This window comes from Pan paniscus, chromosome 4 (assembly GCF_029289425.2).
Source record: "Pan paniscus chromosome 4, NHGRI_mPanPan1-v2.0_pri, whole genome shotgun sequence".
Taxonomy (NCBI): Eukaryota; Metazoa; Chordata; class Mammalia; order Primates; family Hominidae; genus Pan; species Pan paniscus.
The window spans coordinates 68145637-68161123 of NC_073253.2; positions in this window are offsets into that span (position 1 = coordinate 68145637).

Below are 15487 nucleotides of genomic sequence, written 5' to 3' on the forward strand. Positions count from 1 at the left end.
ATAATATACTTAAACATGAGGTCTTTTAGGTTCCTCATGTAGAAAGGGGATAATCAGAGTTTCTATTTCATAAATGGAGTGTGGTGGATCATGAGGCAATATATTTAAAGCAATTGCTCTAACTCCAAGCGTACACTATGATCCTCAATCATTGTTAAAGATTATAATAACTATGAAGTAGATTCATTCTTTGATTGGAAGAAAGAGTAAAACACCACTCTTGTGTACCCAGGAGACCCTCACTTTTCTGCCCAAAATTTCCCAGTGCAGAAGGGACTTCCTTCTTTCTTCCCTTCTTATATTACTAAGTCCCATGTGAATCAAGGGAAGTAGATAGCTATCATCAAATGAGTTCCTCTTGGCAGGCCTTTTGAAGCATTCTGAATATTCATTTCAGAAAAACAACATGCCTCCTGAATGGATAAGTGAGATTTGCATGCCACTGCCTTTTATTTTTCTATTTCCCAAGATGTGTTTCTTCCTCCCAGGGCCAGAGGCATCCTGGACTTTACCAGTACTCTTTTTTCTCATAATGTGCTTGATATGGTTTGGCTCTGTGTCCCCACCCAAATCTCGTGTTGAATTATAATTCCCAATGTTGGGGGAGAGACCTGATGGAATGTGACTGGATCATAGGAGCAGTTTTCCCCATTGCTGTTCGCGTGATAGTGAGTGAGTTCTCATGAGATCTGATGGTTTAAAAGTGTGTGGCACTTCCCCATTTACTGTCTCTATTCTGCTGCCATGTGAAGAAGATGATTGCTTCCCCTTCACCCTTCCATCATGATTGTAGGTTCCTGAGGCCTCCCAGTCATGCTTTCTGTTAAACCTGTGGAACCATGAGTGAATTATACCTCTTTTCTTCATAAATTGCCCAGTATCAGGTAGTTACAGCAGTGTGAGAATGGACTAACACAGTACTATATTCAGTCACAGTCAGCACTAGGCCTTCATCTAAACCCTCCAGCTTGGCCAAAGAGGTGATATTGGATTGTTCACAAATGGGGAGCAAAAAGGAAAGCAAGATCAGCAGGTGATCCCACTAAATTTGTGGAAAATAGAAATTAATTGTGGTCATGCTGCATTTCTCTATAAAGTATTGATGTTTAATAAAAACTTGAATTAGAAATCAGATATTTTCTCTGTTCCCTACTTCACTCTTCATATCTTATCAATGGGGAATGTTGACCACTGTCAGTTCATAAAACTTTAAGATATATGTTATATATGACAGGTATATCATATATAGATATAGTGAGCACCCTCCAACTTCCTAAAATAGAATTGAACTAAAGGAAGAAAAAATGGAGAATGAACCAGAGTCCTGGTAGAAAACAGATGGCACACCTAAACAGGGTAATTGCAGATAATTTAATAAAATGTCTGTTTACAGAAATGTCAGTAGAATTAAGGGAAACCAACAAAAGGGAAAATGTTCATTTTGTTTTGTTTTTATTAATTGGTTTTCTGTAAGAGATAATGTGTTAAAAGGCTATTTTTTTCCATGAAAGAATTTAGTTTAAATAACAATCTATTCTTAAGATTCATAGCTATTTCCTCCTTTGTGTTCCCACGGAACTTCATGGTCAGCCCTAGCACTTATGATATTATCCACTTGTCTCACTACCTAGCAATCTCCTCCAAAGTAATTATCCAGTATTACTTACAATTGTGCTCACTTCACCATCTCTTTACTTCTCAGATACAAAACAGAATTAAAAAGTTTTTTTAAAAAAGCTTGGAAATAAATATTCATGTTTTGTAAGTTAGACAAAAGAGAAAAAGAAGAAAAGGAACAATATATACCAAGTACTTTAGTTAGGCAACTATGCTAGACGCTTAACATCTTTTTTCTCTCTTTTGCAATTAAGGTTTTTTATTTGGAACTATATGATGACCCTCTGAATTCTGAGCAATGTTGAGGTACATTGCACTGCATTGCTTCAGTATAGTAACATATATTCTTAACAAGATTATATATCTATTATTATTATTATTGAGACATGGTCTGGCTGTGTTGCCCAGGCTGAAATGCAGTGATGCAGTCTTGGTTCACTGCACCCTCTGCCTCCCAGTCTCAAGCAATGCTCCTGCCACAGCCTCCCAAATAGCTGGGACTACAGGCACCTGCCACCATGCCCAGCTTATTTTTGTATTTTTAGTAGAGACGGGGTTTCATCATGTTGCCTAGGCTGGTCTTGAACTCCTGAGCTCAAGCGATCTGCCCACTTTGGCCTCCCGCAGTACTGAGATTACAGGCGTGAGCCACTGCACCAGGCCTAAGATTATATCTCCATTATGAAACAGACAGTGAAATCAGTTTGAATCACACTCTGCATTATGACATTGGACTTCCCTTCTTTAAGATAAGGTTTGGCACTGAGTACACCCTTCCCAGACCTCAGAACCTGGCTGTTTTATGGTAAGCTTGGAGGAAAATTTATCACTGATTGACATGGGAGTTGGAAGACTAAGTACCCTTCTATTTATCATTAAAACTCTATAAGGGACTTCATTTGTCTTCAAAGAATTGTACTTCTATCTTCAGCAGTCCTGTCAAAATTTGTTGTATACACAGTTGTCATGTTGTCTGTAATGCTGCATTTACATTATGGGAAACTGGAAACACTAAATATTTACAAGGTTGGGGGATAAACAAGAGTTTTCCAGAATAGCTTGAGTTCAACCAAAAGCCTAAAGGATAGTACACTAGGTGACGTTTTCTACTTTTTCTGTTTGAAAAAGATCAGAAATGGTTATTGGACTTTTTCAAAGTAATATTCCTAATCATACTGCTTCGGAAATGATCCTATTTCTTCTATAAGTTATAGAAAAAATAAATCTCAAAGACTACTGAAATGTTGTTACGGAGTAGGATATTATGTATTTCTGTCTTCAAAGAAAGCTGTAAGAATGAAATGCCTTGCCTGCATTTACTAAAATCCCCATAAATGGTTAAGAATTTACATTACCAGAGTTTTCAAAGGAAATACATTCTTTTCCATGCAGTTGCTTGAAATGACTGATTTTTCTGTTCTTCCTCCTAATTTCATTCTCATATAATTTATCTGAAAGTTTGGAAGAAATAAACTATTCCACACCAGTTAGTTTTCCAGGTAATTAGTCAAAACTATTTATTTTGGCGACATTGGGAAAAAATTAAAACTTTGTTAAGAACATTCCACGCAGATCAAGTTCATCATTCTAACCTGCACCTCTTGGCTCTGCTGATTGTGAGACAATGATGTCTTGTTCCCCCGAGTATTCTTGGCACTCAGTGCTGTACAAGGAACACTCAGTCAGTCACCACTTACTGTCTGCTCTGTCACCGCGGTAGCAGTGCCTAAATGATTTCTCCCTTCATTGAGTTTATGCATTTAGAAGGTATTCAACACATATTCATTAAATTAATGAATACAAATTAGTAAGACAAATTCCTTAGGCTTGTCTGTAGTTACAGATATATGAGCAGCAATTCTCCCAGTTGTTTTGGGGTGTCCCCAAGGAAGTCTTTTTTTGTGCTTAGAAATAGATCTGTTTATGTTCTTCCCTTTTTATAATTATAGAAAACACTATACTTACTATATGTCAGACGTGTTCTAAGCACTTAACATATATTAATTCACTTTTTTTTTGTTTTGAGACAGAGTCTCCTTCTGTGGCCCAGGCTGGAGTGCAGTGGCGTGATCTCGGCTCACTGCAACCTCTACCTCCTGGGATCAAGTGATTCTCCTCCCTCAGACTCCTAAGTAGCTGGGATTACAGGTGCCCGCCAAAATGCCCAGCTAATTTTTGAATTTTTAGTAGAGACAGGGTTTCACCATGTTGGCCAGGAAGGTCTTGAACTCTTGACCTCAAGTGCTGTCTGCCTCAGCCTCCCAAAGTGCTGGGATTACAGGCATGAACCACCATGCCTGGCTTACATTAATTCACTATTGTCCTCACAACAACTATAGGACAAGATCTACAGAGCAAATTGTGAAAGAAGAAATTTTCCTCCACCTTGATTTTTGCTTTACTGGTCCTTAAAGCACGAGTGTTTCATGAAATTGCTTATGAAACAATAACTTGAGTTCTGCTTTTAAAGGACAATCCAGCAGACCAGGAGATGAGGAGAATTTCCATGTCATTCCCTTCTATTGTCCACCTCTCCTTTCTCCCTGCATATCTTTGCCTTGATTGGATCCCTCCATCCATCAAAAGCAAAAGTTCTCATATCAATTTGTAAATAAATACTAGAGCAGTCACAAGAAACAGGAAGGAAATTTCCATTTGTGCTGAAGTGGAACACCTATTGAACATTAAATGCTATTTCGAAATCCACTTTTCTACCCCTTCTTATTAGCTTCCTTAGTCAATTTTGGGATGGGAAAATGGTTACTAAGCATCTATATTAGTTACTATATTATTTCCTATTGTTACCATAACAAACTACCACAAACTGGGTGATTTAAGGCAATACAAAGATGTTCTTTCACAGTTCAGGAGTCTAGAAGTCTAAAGTCAGGAGGATAGCAGGGTTGATTCCTTCTTGGGCATCCAGAGTGGGAATCTGCTCCATGCCTGTCTCCCAGCTTCTGGTTATTAATAGCCATCCTTAGCATTTCCCAGCATGGAAATGCATCACTACAATATCTGCCTCTGCCACCACATAACAATCTTTCTGTGTGTCTGAATCTCTGTGTCTGAATTTTTCTTACAAGGACACAGGTCATAATGGATTTAGGGCCTGCCTGAATCCAGTGTAACCTCTTCTTAACTTGATGACATCTCAAAGATTCTGTTTCCAAATAAGGCCACATTCATAGATTCTGGGAAGACATGAATTTGTGGCTGTACTATTCAACCCACTATAGCAACTAAGTTTGTCAAATTATAGTAAGAATCTGTCACCTTTATAATGGCTATAGGTAAGTCTTTCCAAGGCTGTGAGGAGTTCTCTTTTCTGGACTGGAAAAATTTGAGCCTAGAAAAAGACTAACCTTCAGAAAAGTTGGGTGTTATTGTAGATTGGGTCCCTTTCACCTGACTATTTACCAATAGATCAATTGATCAACCAAATGAGAGAGCTAGTAGTCCTATCTAGTCACAGTACTGAAAAAAGACATAAGGCTTATTGATCACATAGTTGATATTTTGGGGGAAATGACCTGGTTGGCACACAGAATGCAAAAGATACTAAGTCACACAGCCTTCTTCCTGTTGTATTCACTATTGTGTCATGCAACCTTCCCTCTGAGGGGAGCTTTTTCCTTTTTAAATTTACTTTTTCCTTTTTAAATTTACTTTTTCAATTTCTTTCTACTACAACTAAGAAACCTGTTAGTCAAAATATGGATGTTAACTTCCAAATTTTCTTATATGGAGTGCATATATTTGTAGAATATTTTGCTTGCAAGACTGAGCACTCATATTAGACATTTTAAGCAAACAAATGGATTTAATATTTTCCTTGAACTTCACTAAATGGGCACAAGGGAGCCAGCACTAATATGGAAACTGGAATAATAACATTGCATTTTTATTTCCACAGCCAACCTATGTTGTTATCTGGATTAAGCACATAACTTGTAAAATGTATTTTGTTTATTTGTATCATCTAACTCTATTATCCAGTAGCTGAAGAGCATCTAAAATTTACCATTTAGTGTGAAATTATCATCTGTCTTAATATACCCAAAAATACTAATTATGTGAAACAAGGAGTTATCCTAATGGTTGAATAGGGTATTGGATTAACTGAGTTTAATTAATATAAAAGCTGCATGAATGGTTGGTTTATAAGGAAATAGAATACAATAAGGTACAGAGTATACTACAGGCACAAAATGAGGCAAATAAATTCTTTCAGCTATGATTATAACTATCACTTAGTGCTCTTTTAATCATTCAGAAAGCTGATTACCTGTTTTAGTATCTTATGGTCAGCATTATGAACTTATTACTGTTAAATAATATTAGCAATGAACTACATATAGTACTTACTACATTATATGCAATAATGTAAGCATTTTATGTGTATTAACTCATTTGTTTCTTTCAATAATTCTATTAACATAGCTACAATTATTTCTATTTTGGAAATAAAAAATCTAAGGCACAGAGGTGCTAAATGACTTGCTGAAGTAATAGGCTGGCAAGTGGCAAAGACAGAATTTGAACCCAGGTAGGCTGGTTCTGAGGTCATGCTCCCACTGCCATACTACATTACCCTTTTAAGGTGTGGGGCAAGGGAGTTATGCATATTGGAAATCACACCCTACAGAATTTGAACCATGTGCTCTATCTGTCCGTGAAGACCTCTTTCCTTGATTATATGTCCTTGGAAGCCTCTATCATATTGGCAAAGTCAGTATAAAAAAAAGCAGCATCCTGGAAATTATCTAGGGAGTATTAAAATACTATAACTGGAATCCGTCTTTTATAATCTTAGTAAATCAGCATTTATGAAGCACATTCTCAGTCCTAGCAGAGACATGAGCACAGCACTATCAGAAGAAATACACCTTGCCATGATGCCTCTGAACTGACCAAAATTTGGTTTAAATAATCGGTCTCCTTGGATGGCAAGCAATGTAAGCTAAGTGCAGTTCTCAGACTGCATTGTAGGACATTTTGTACATCAACTCATTTGTCTAAATATTTGTTTTGAAAAACCTGCTATCCCGTCTGGGAATCTGAAGACAGTGCAGGATATTACTCTTAGCTGGAGAGATGCTCATACTTATGGACCTCTCTTCAATTCAGTGGAGGCAGACAATCTAGTGCTTGGTTGATCTCAATGGCAGGAGCTTAACATTTCATAGAAGCCACGCCTTTAAAGTCTGAGGAAAGAATTACTGTAGGATAATGAAATGGGTCCTTTTCTGTAGCCACAATGATTTGATTATTATTAATTAGTGCTTACTGGGAATAGGTCAGTGCACTAAGCATCTTACATGCATCATTTCATTTATTCTTCACAGCTTCCCTAAGAGGCAAGGACTCTTAATTATCTTCATTTTACAAATGATAAAATGGAAGCTTAAAGTTTGCTCAAGGAATTGCCAATAGGAAGTGAAAAAGCCAGGACTAAATCCAGATCTATCAGAGTGCAAGGTTCGTATCCTTAACTACCGTGCTGCTCTACTGCCTTCTGGTTTTTTCAAGAGGCAGTATTAAAGTGTAATCATAACTTCCACCGACAAAATGAAACCCTCATGGTACAGTGTATAGAAAGATGGTACCATAGTGCTGTATTATAAGGAGCAAGGCCCTCCATATTCCAATGGCTGTCCTACCTTCCACCTGTAACATTTAAATCTGTGAACAGTGTTGATGGTGTTAATGAGTATAATTATAGTAATCCCATCAATCTAACAAATGTCTTGTCTCAAATGAAAGGTAAAACCTCAACATGGAATACATCTGGGCCTCCTAGACTGCCAGGAAGTCAGCAAGAATCAATGACTTTATTATCTAGGACACTTGGTAGCTATTGTTTCATTTGAAGGTAACCATCACCAAGCTGGAAGTAAAAGTAAGAAAGGGGAAAACATAAATGACAGGGTAGTTGGATATTTACTTAGAAAAAGAACCGTTGTGTTAGGTTTGAAGAACTTGAAGTTGTTAGTGAAATCATAATTTTTGAACTTATCTAAAATTTGTTGTTTCCTGAGAAATGCAAATATAATAAGGCATTTTAAAGAATATTAAGTTTTCATTAAATGTATAGTGTACACATTATACATATAACATTTGGAGTAAAAAGTGGTTTATGCAGAGATTATATTTATAAGGACACACATTGAAAGAAAATAGTTATTAAAAGTCTCAAGATGATCACATACCTTCACGAAGTACGTGGAGTTTCTGCACTCATATATTCATCTGTGCATTAACTCATCTGGTTATTCTTTTGACAAACATTAGCTATTAGGCAGTCCATTCATGGAGTACCAATACAAAATAGTAAACAATATTAAAATATTTTTTAAATGTAAGATGGTTTGTGGATTTTAAGGTAAATAGATTTCAAGGTATTTCTTTTACTTAAAATTAAAAGAATTTAGGGTCTGGATCCCAAGTTTATTACTATGATAAAAATTATCTATGCAAACTTGAATAAATCAATTAACATCGTTAAGACTCATTTCCTCATCCATAAAATGAAGATATTGGACAAAATAATTTCTAAGGTCTTTTTGGCTCCAAAATCCTGTAATTCTTTTATAGACATTCCATTTATTTGTATTAAAACAAAAGTGAATCTTAAACATTTTAAGAAGTCAAGTAGTCAGAAAATTTTTATGAGCAATAAATATGAATAGATATCGGAATTGAAAGATAAATATAATGAACATTTTGAGAGGAGAGGGAAAAATGGAGTTTCCAGTCTGGAGAAAGAACATGGGCAAAGGTTTTCGGGTGAAATTGTGTGGGGTGTGTTTAGGATAACTGAGGAGACTCTGATAGAAAGAAATCTTCATATTAAAGAATAATGAGAAATGATATTGGCTGGAGGATGATGCCTTAAGTTTGGAGATTGAGCTGTGGACAATGGAAAATAAGTAGAGATTTGTGGGCAGCTGAGTATGGCACTACCTGGATTTCATGTAAAAATACAAAGGCTGCTGATAAGTTGATTAATTTGAAGTGTTTGAAGGACTGTTCACAGTCTTTTGACCACAAAGAGAAAAAGAAAGAGGGAAGGAGAATTTCAATGAGAATAATATAGAGATATATGAAATAACCCTCCTACATATAGGTCAACAGACCTTATTTCCATATATAATTACATAGAAGCCAGTAGCACTGTGGCTAGGAATACACACATGCATACTTGAATTCCAGCTCCAACACTTTCTAGCAGATGCCTTTATAAAATGTATTTACACTCTCTGAATCACAATTTTCTCTTCTGTAAAGTGGTAAGTATACTTTTGGAGTTATCACAAATATTAAATGAAATAATACTTGTAAAATATACAGCCAGTTCTTGACATGCAGCAAGTGCTCAATAAATGAAGTCTATCATAATAAATTTTATTAATATCATCACTCCTTAAGTAAATGTCAAACAAATGGGAGAAATAATCAGGGTATCCAAGAGCCAAATATGGGCAAGAGGGCAGTTGGGTTTGAGTAAGTTTTTTTTTTTTAATGATTGATCAGAGTTGTAAAAGATTTACTTGAAATGCATGTCATTTTACAGGTCTGGTTTGGTTTGGATTCAGACAGGTAAGTCTGGTTTGGATTCAGATAGATGATGTTAGGCACAGGAAAATTAAGGCTCAGGGATTGAATTGATCAACACATCACCTGAGAACAATGTCTTCTTTTAGACAAGCAAAATTTTGTACAATTCACCTCTCAGCATGTTGATATAGTGTAACAATGTTAAGAAAGTGTCACAGCTGGAGACATCAAAATTAAACAACTGATGGCAGGACTTAATCCAATGAAGTATAGACCTAACCTAAAGGGAAAATTGTATTACAGTCAGCAGACATAGTATTTGTTTCAGCTCTGCCATTCAGAGTAGTGTGACATTTGCTTTCTTGGGCTTGAGTTTTTTAAAACGTTAGCTCTATAGGTCTTTTGAGTTCCAAAGATGCATGGGTTTCTGACATAGATAATTGTGATGTATCTTTCTAAAACTAAAATTGTCTGGAAGAATTGACCCATATTATATCAAAGCAAATCAAAGTTTTGACAGGGCTACTTAATTTACATATGAATAACTTGAAAAAGAAACAGCATGACTGTATGCAAAATATTACAGCAAAAACCAAAAAAAAAAAGAAACAAAGAATGAAAGAAAATCAATTCTGCAAAAACAAAGGAAAGGAAAGGAAAGGAAAGCAAAACAAGACAATTTAATCTCAGAGAAAGAAAAACCATCCCTATAGTTATTTTTCTAAAGAAGACTGATAGAAAATGTGAATTTAATAAAGTGTACATCAAAAATGAGATGATAAAACAACAAAATACAATAAAAAGGGAGAATAAAAAGCCAAGAAAACAAAGAGCAAAAATATGTCAGGACTGGTCTAAAAGCTCCCTCCATGGGCACTGGATGAGTTCCACAAGTGCTGGTTTCCGCTGTAACAGGGCAGCACTGAGTTACAATGCAAAGTTGTACAATCACTGTGCTCTGCCTCCTTCACATGCACGGATTCTCTCTCCATGCCACATGGCTGCTGCCAGGGGATGAGGGAGGGTTGTGGTGGCAATCCAAGACTTTCTTTCCTACTCTCTCTAGTGCCTCTTTCAGTGCTATGAAATTAAAAACAGGCACTGTGATCACTCACCTGATTTTTGGTTCTCGTGAAGGTGTTTTTTTTGTTGTTGTTGTTTTGTTTTTTTTGTGGATTGTTGTTAAATGTGGTGTTCCTGCAGGGAGGATGATCAGTGGAGGCTTCCATATGGTCATCTTACCTTGCGTCCTCTCCAAAATCTATATTCTGATAACAGTGAACATTTTAAACGGCCTTTCCCCACAAAATAGAAATTATATGAAACATTTTTTCAGTGTATTATGCATCAAAAGTAGAAAATAATATAGAGACCAGAATGTTACTGAGGAAATTAACCACAAAAATGTTTTTAAATAACTTCTAAATCAAATAAAAAAAACCAGAATTTATAGTATAACTAGAAAATATTGGCAAAAGAAAATAATAAATATCGCACTCCTTGAGCTCAAAAGAAAATATTTAGTATTAGACATGTATATTACCAAAGAAAAAATAATATTCAACGATTTAAATATTAAACTCACATGTATTAAGAAAAGCATAGGAGAGCAAATAATAAAAGAAAAGAAAACATAGATTAAATTTAAAAAGAAAATAGTAAAATAAATAAACCCAAGGTATTATATTGCTTTAAAAGGAAAATAAAATGGCTACTCTATTCCAGAAAAAAGAGAAAGTATACATTTACACAATTATAAATAAAAAGTGGAAATAACCAATAATATATTAAAAAATAAATGAATCAGAAAGAATACTTTTAAAAATACATATGAAAACCCCAATGTCCAAGAATAAATGACAAAAGGGATGGAAAACCTAAACTCATCTGTAGTAGGTATGAATGTATCATAAACTCAAAAGAGTTTACATGTCTTTTCTTTCTGCATAGTTGAATCTGGTAAAGCCTTTATTGTGAGAGATGGGTAGGAAAGTGAATGTTTATTGTTGCTGGGCCCCTTCCCTTTCCACTAGCATCTGGAACATTTATGTGATCCTCAAAAGTGGGAGGAGAAGTCTCCTAATTATGCCCCATTATAATTTTTCAAGCCCTGGTCTTTTAAAAAATCTGTTATTAATAGACTTTATTTTTAGAACAGTTTCAGGCTTACAAAAAAATGAGTGGAAAATACAGATAGTTCCCATTTACTCTCAACCCTCCAATACTAACACTAGTTTTCTCTATTTTTAGCATCTTGCATTAGTGTGGTGCATTTCTTACAATTGATGAACCAATGTTAATATATTATTATTAAAGAATATAGTTTACATTAGGGTTCATTTTTTGTGTTGTATCATTTTATAGGTTTTGACAAATGCATAATGTCATGTATCCATCATTAAAATAGGATACAGAATATTTTCATTGCCTTAAAAATCCCCTGTGCTCCACCTATTCACCCTGCCCCATCTCCTCCAACCCCTAGTCCCTGGCAACTACTAATTTTTTACTGTCTATATAGTTTTGCTTTTTCCAGAATGTCATGTAATTGAAGTCAGATTGATTTCTTTACTTTGTAATATGCATTTTACTTTATTCCATTTTTTGTGTGTGTATGGCTTGATAGCTCATTTCATTTCAGCATTGAATAATATTTCATTGTCAGAATGTACCACACTATTCATTTCCTTGTTGAAGGACATCTTGATTTCTTTTAATTACTGGCAGTTATAAGTAAAGCTTCTATAAACATTGGTGTGTAGGTTCTGTGAGGACATAAGTTTTCAACTAATCTGGATAAATACCAAGAAGCACTATTGCTGGATCATATGGTAATAGTATTTTAGTTTTGTAAGAAACCACAAAACTGTCTTCCAAAGCAGTTGTATCATTTTGCATTCCTATTAGCAATCAATGAGAGTTCTTGTTGCTCCGCATCCTCACCAGTATTTGGCATTGTCAGTGTTTTGGAGTTTGACCATTCTAATAAGTGTGTAGTGGTATCTCATTGTCATTTTAATTTGCACTTCCCTAATGACACATGAGGTTGAGCATCTTTTCATATCATGTTTGACATCTTTATATCAGGTTGGTGCAAAAATAATTGAGGTTTTTGCCATTAAAAGTAATTGCAAAAACCACAATTATTTTTGCACCAACCTAGTATCTTCTTGATGACATATCTCTTCAGGCATTTAGCCTACTTTTAATTGGATAGTTTTTTTTTAATTGTTGCATTGATGGCCTCTTGCTATCAGTAGTTTGCTGTTATGGTGTCACATATGGTGCATTGAACCTTTACCAAGACTGGGCTCCTGGCACAGAGAATTTTTTTTTTTTTTTGCTTTTTCACAATCATATTTTTAAAAATATTTTATTTTACTTTAAGTTCTGGGACAAATGTGCAGAATATGCAGGTTTGTTAAATAGGTATACATGTGCCATGGTGGTTTGCTGTACTATCAACCCATCATCTAGGTTTTAAGCCCCTCATGCGTTAGGTATTTGTCCTAATGCTCTTCCTCCCCTTGACCACCACCCCCTACAGGCCACAGTGTGTGATGTTCCTCACCCTGTGTCCATGTGTTCTTATTGTTCAACTCCCACCTATGAGTGAGAAAATGCAGTGTTTGGTTTCTGTTCCTGTGTTAGTTTATTGAGGATGATGGTTTCTAGCTTCATCCATGTCCCTGCAAAAGACATGAACTCATTCTTTTTCATGACTGCATAGTATTCCATGGTGTATATATGCCACATTTTCTTTATCCAGACTGTCATTGATGGGCATTTGGGTTGATTCCAAGTCTTTGCTATTGTAAATAGTGACATAATTTTTTTCCCTAGGAAGGTGCACCTGCAGCCACCCAGTCACCTCCATGCCCCTCTTTCCTCTCTACCCTCAAAGATCTCCTTGCATTTCAACCAAATCTTCCAAGTTTTCTGTGTGATGGTTCCTGGGATAATTATCCATTATTCACACTGCCTTCATTTTGCTGCTTTCAATGATTTTCCTTCTCTTTCAATTGTCTCTCAAAGATAATAATTATTCTCAAAGAGAATAATCTCTTCAATTCTTTGTCTTTTAAGAAAACAAAGGCCAGAAACAATTTTATCTTTGAAATCAGAAACCCAGGTAGAGGAATGCAACAGAAAGACTTCATTTTATAACTTTCTATACTAAGTAAATTTTTTTCCATGTGCATACAATCATTTTTAGCTTTCAAATAGGTTAAAAAACAAAACTGCCAGCCAGGCGCAGTGGCTTATGCCTGTAATCCCAGCACTTTGGGAGACCAAGGAGGGCAGATCACAAGCTCAGGAGATCGAGACCATCCTGGCTAACCCAGTGAGACCCCGTCTCTACTAAAAATGCAAAAAATTAGCCGGGCATGTTGGTGGGAGCCTGTAGTCCCAGCTACTCAGGAGGCTGAACAGGAGAATGGCATGAACCCGAGAGGCGGAGCTTGCAGTGAGCAGAGATCACGCCACTGCACTCCAGCCTGGGGGACAGAGCGAGACTCCATCTCAAAAAAAAAAAAAACCAACAAAAAAACTGCCATAATGACAAGAGAAAAAACATGCATTACAAGAAACCAATAGCAGAAAACCTTACTCTTGTCAAATGTGACTTCTTATTTGCTTCTTACTTTGGTTGTCAGGTATTGTCAAAATGAGGACATCACAAAAAAAGAAAGTAAACAGCGAGAAAACCAAATCACATTAGCAAGATTTAGAAGAGGAAATAATAATTTAAAAATAGATTCCAGAAAAAGATTTATGTATTATACAGTGAGTCTCCTACTCAGCTTATCACCTGAGCCCTCAACCAACCAAACCGACTTCTCATAGCTGAAGCATGGGAAATCTTTTGATGCCCCACTGAGTATAGAAAAACATGGCAGAGGAAATCAAATAAAAGGTTTTACTAGTTCCTGATTAGTCCTAACCAATTATTGACTAAAGAAACAATAACACAGTTTTATTCATATTGAACTAAATACTTGAATACTCTTGCATACTTCACAGAATATAATCTAAAAAAATTTTAACCTAACTATGACCTCACACAGATATCCAATGTTGCAATGTGGTTTAGCTTTTCCTAGAATAAAGAGTGATATGGTTTGGCTCTGTGTCTCCACCCAAATCTTACCTGGAATTGTAATTCCCATAATCCCCACATGTTGTGGGAAGGAGCTGGTGAAAGGTAATTTAATCATGGAGGCAATTACCCTCATGTTGTTCTCCTGATAGCGAGTGAGTTCCAAGAGATCTGATGTTTTTATAAGGGGCTTTTCTCCCTTTTGCTTGGCACTTCCACTTCCTGCCACCATGAGAAGAAGGTTGTGTTTGCCTCTCCTTTCACCATGAATGTAAGTTTCTTCAGGCCTCCCCAGCCCTGCGGAACTGTGTCAATTAAACCTCTTTCCTTTATAAATTACTCAGTCTCAGGCAGTTCTTTATAGCAGTGTGAGTATGGACTAATACAGTAAATTGGTACCAGGTAGTGGAGTGCTGCTGTAAAGATACCCAAAAATGTGGAAGCAAATGTGAAACCAGGTAATAGGCAGAGGTTATAACAGTTTGGAGGGCTCAGAAGTCAGGAAGATATGGGAAAGTTTGGAACTTCTTAGAGACTTGTTGAATCATTTTAACTGAAATGCTAATAGTGATATGGACAACGAAGTCCAGGCTGAGATGGTCTCTGAGGAAGATGAGGAACTTGTTGGGAACTGGAGCAAAGTTGACTCTTGCTGTGCTTTAGCAAGGTGACTGGTGGCATTTTGCCTGTGCCCTAGAGATCTGTGAAACTTTGAACTTGAGAGAGATGATTTGGGGTATGTGGCGGAAGAAATTTCTAAGCAGAAAAGCATTCAAGAGGAAGCAAAGCATAAAAGTTTGGAAAATTTGCTGCCTGACAATGCAGTACAAAAGAAAATTTTATTTTTTGAGGAGAAATTCAAGCCAGCTGCAGAAATTTGCATAAATAGTGAGGAGCCAAATGCTAATTGCCAAGGCAATGGGTAAAATATCTCCAGGGCATGTCAGAGACCTCCATGGTAGCCCCTCCTATCACAGGGCCACAGGCCTAGGAGAGAAAAATGATTTCTTGGGCCAGGGCCAGGGCCTCCTTGCTGTGTACAGCCTAGGGACTTGGTGCCTTGCATCCCAACCACTGCTCCAGCTGTAGCTAAATGGGCCAAGTTACAGCTCAGCCCATGGCTTCAGAGGGTGCAAGCCCCAAGCCTTGGCAGCTTACCTGTGGTGTTTGGCCTCTGGGTGCACATAAGTCAATAACTGAGGTTGGGGG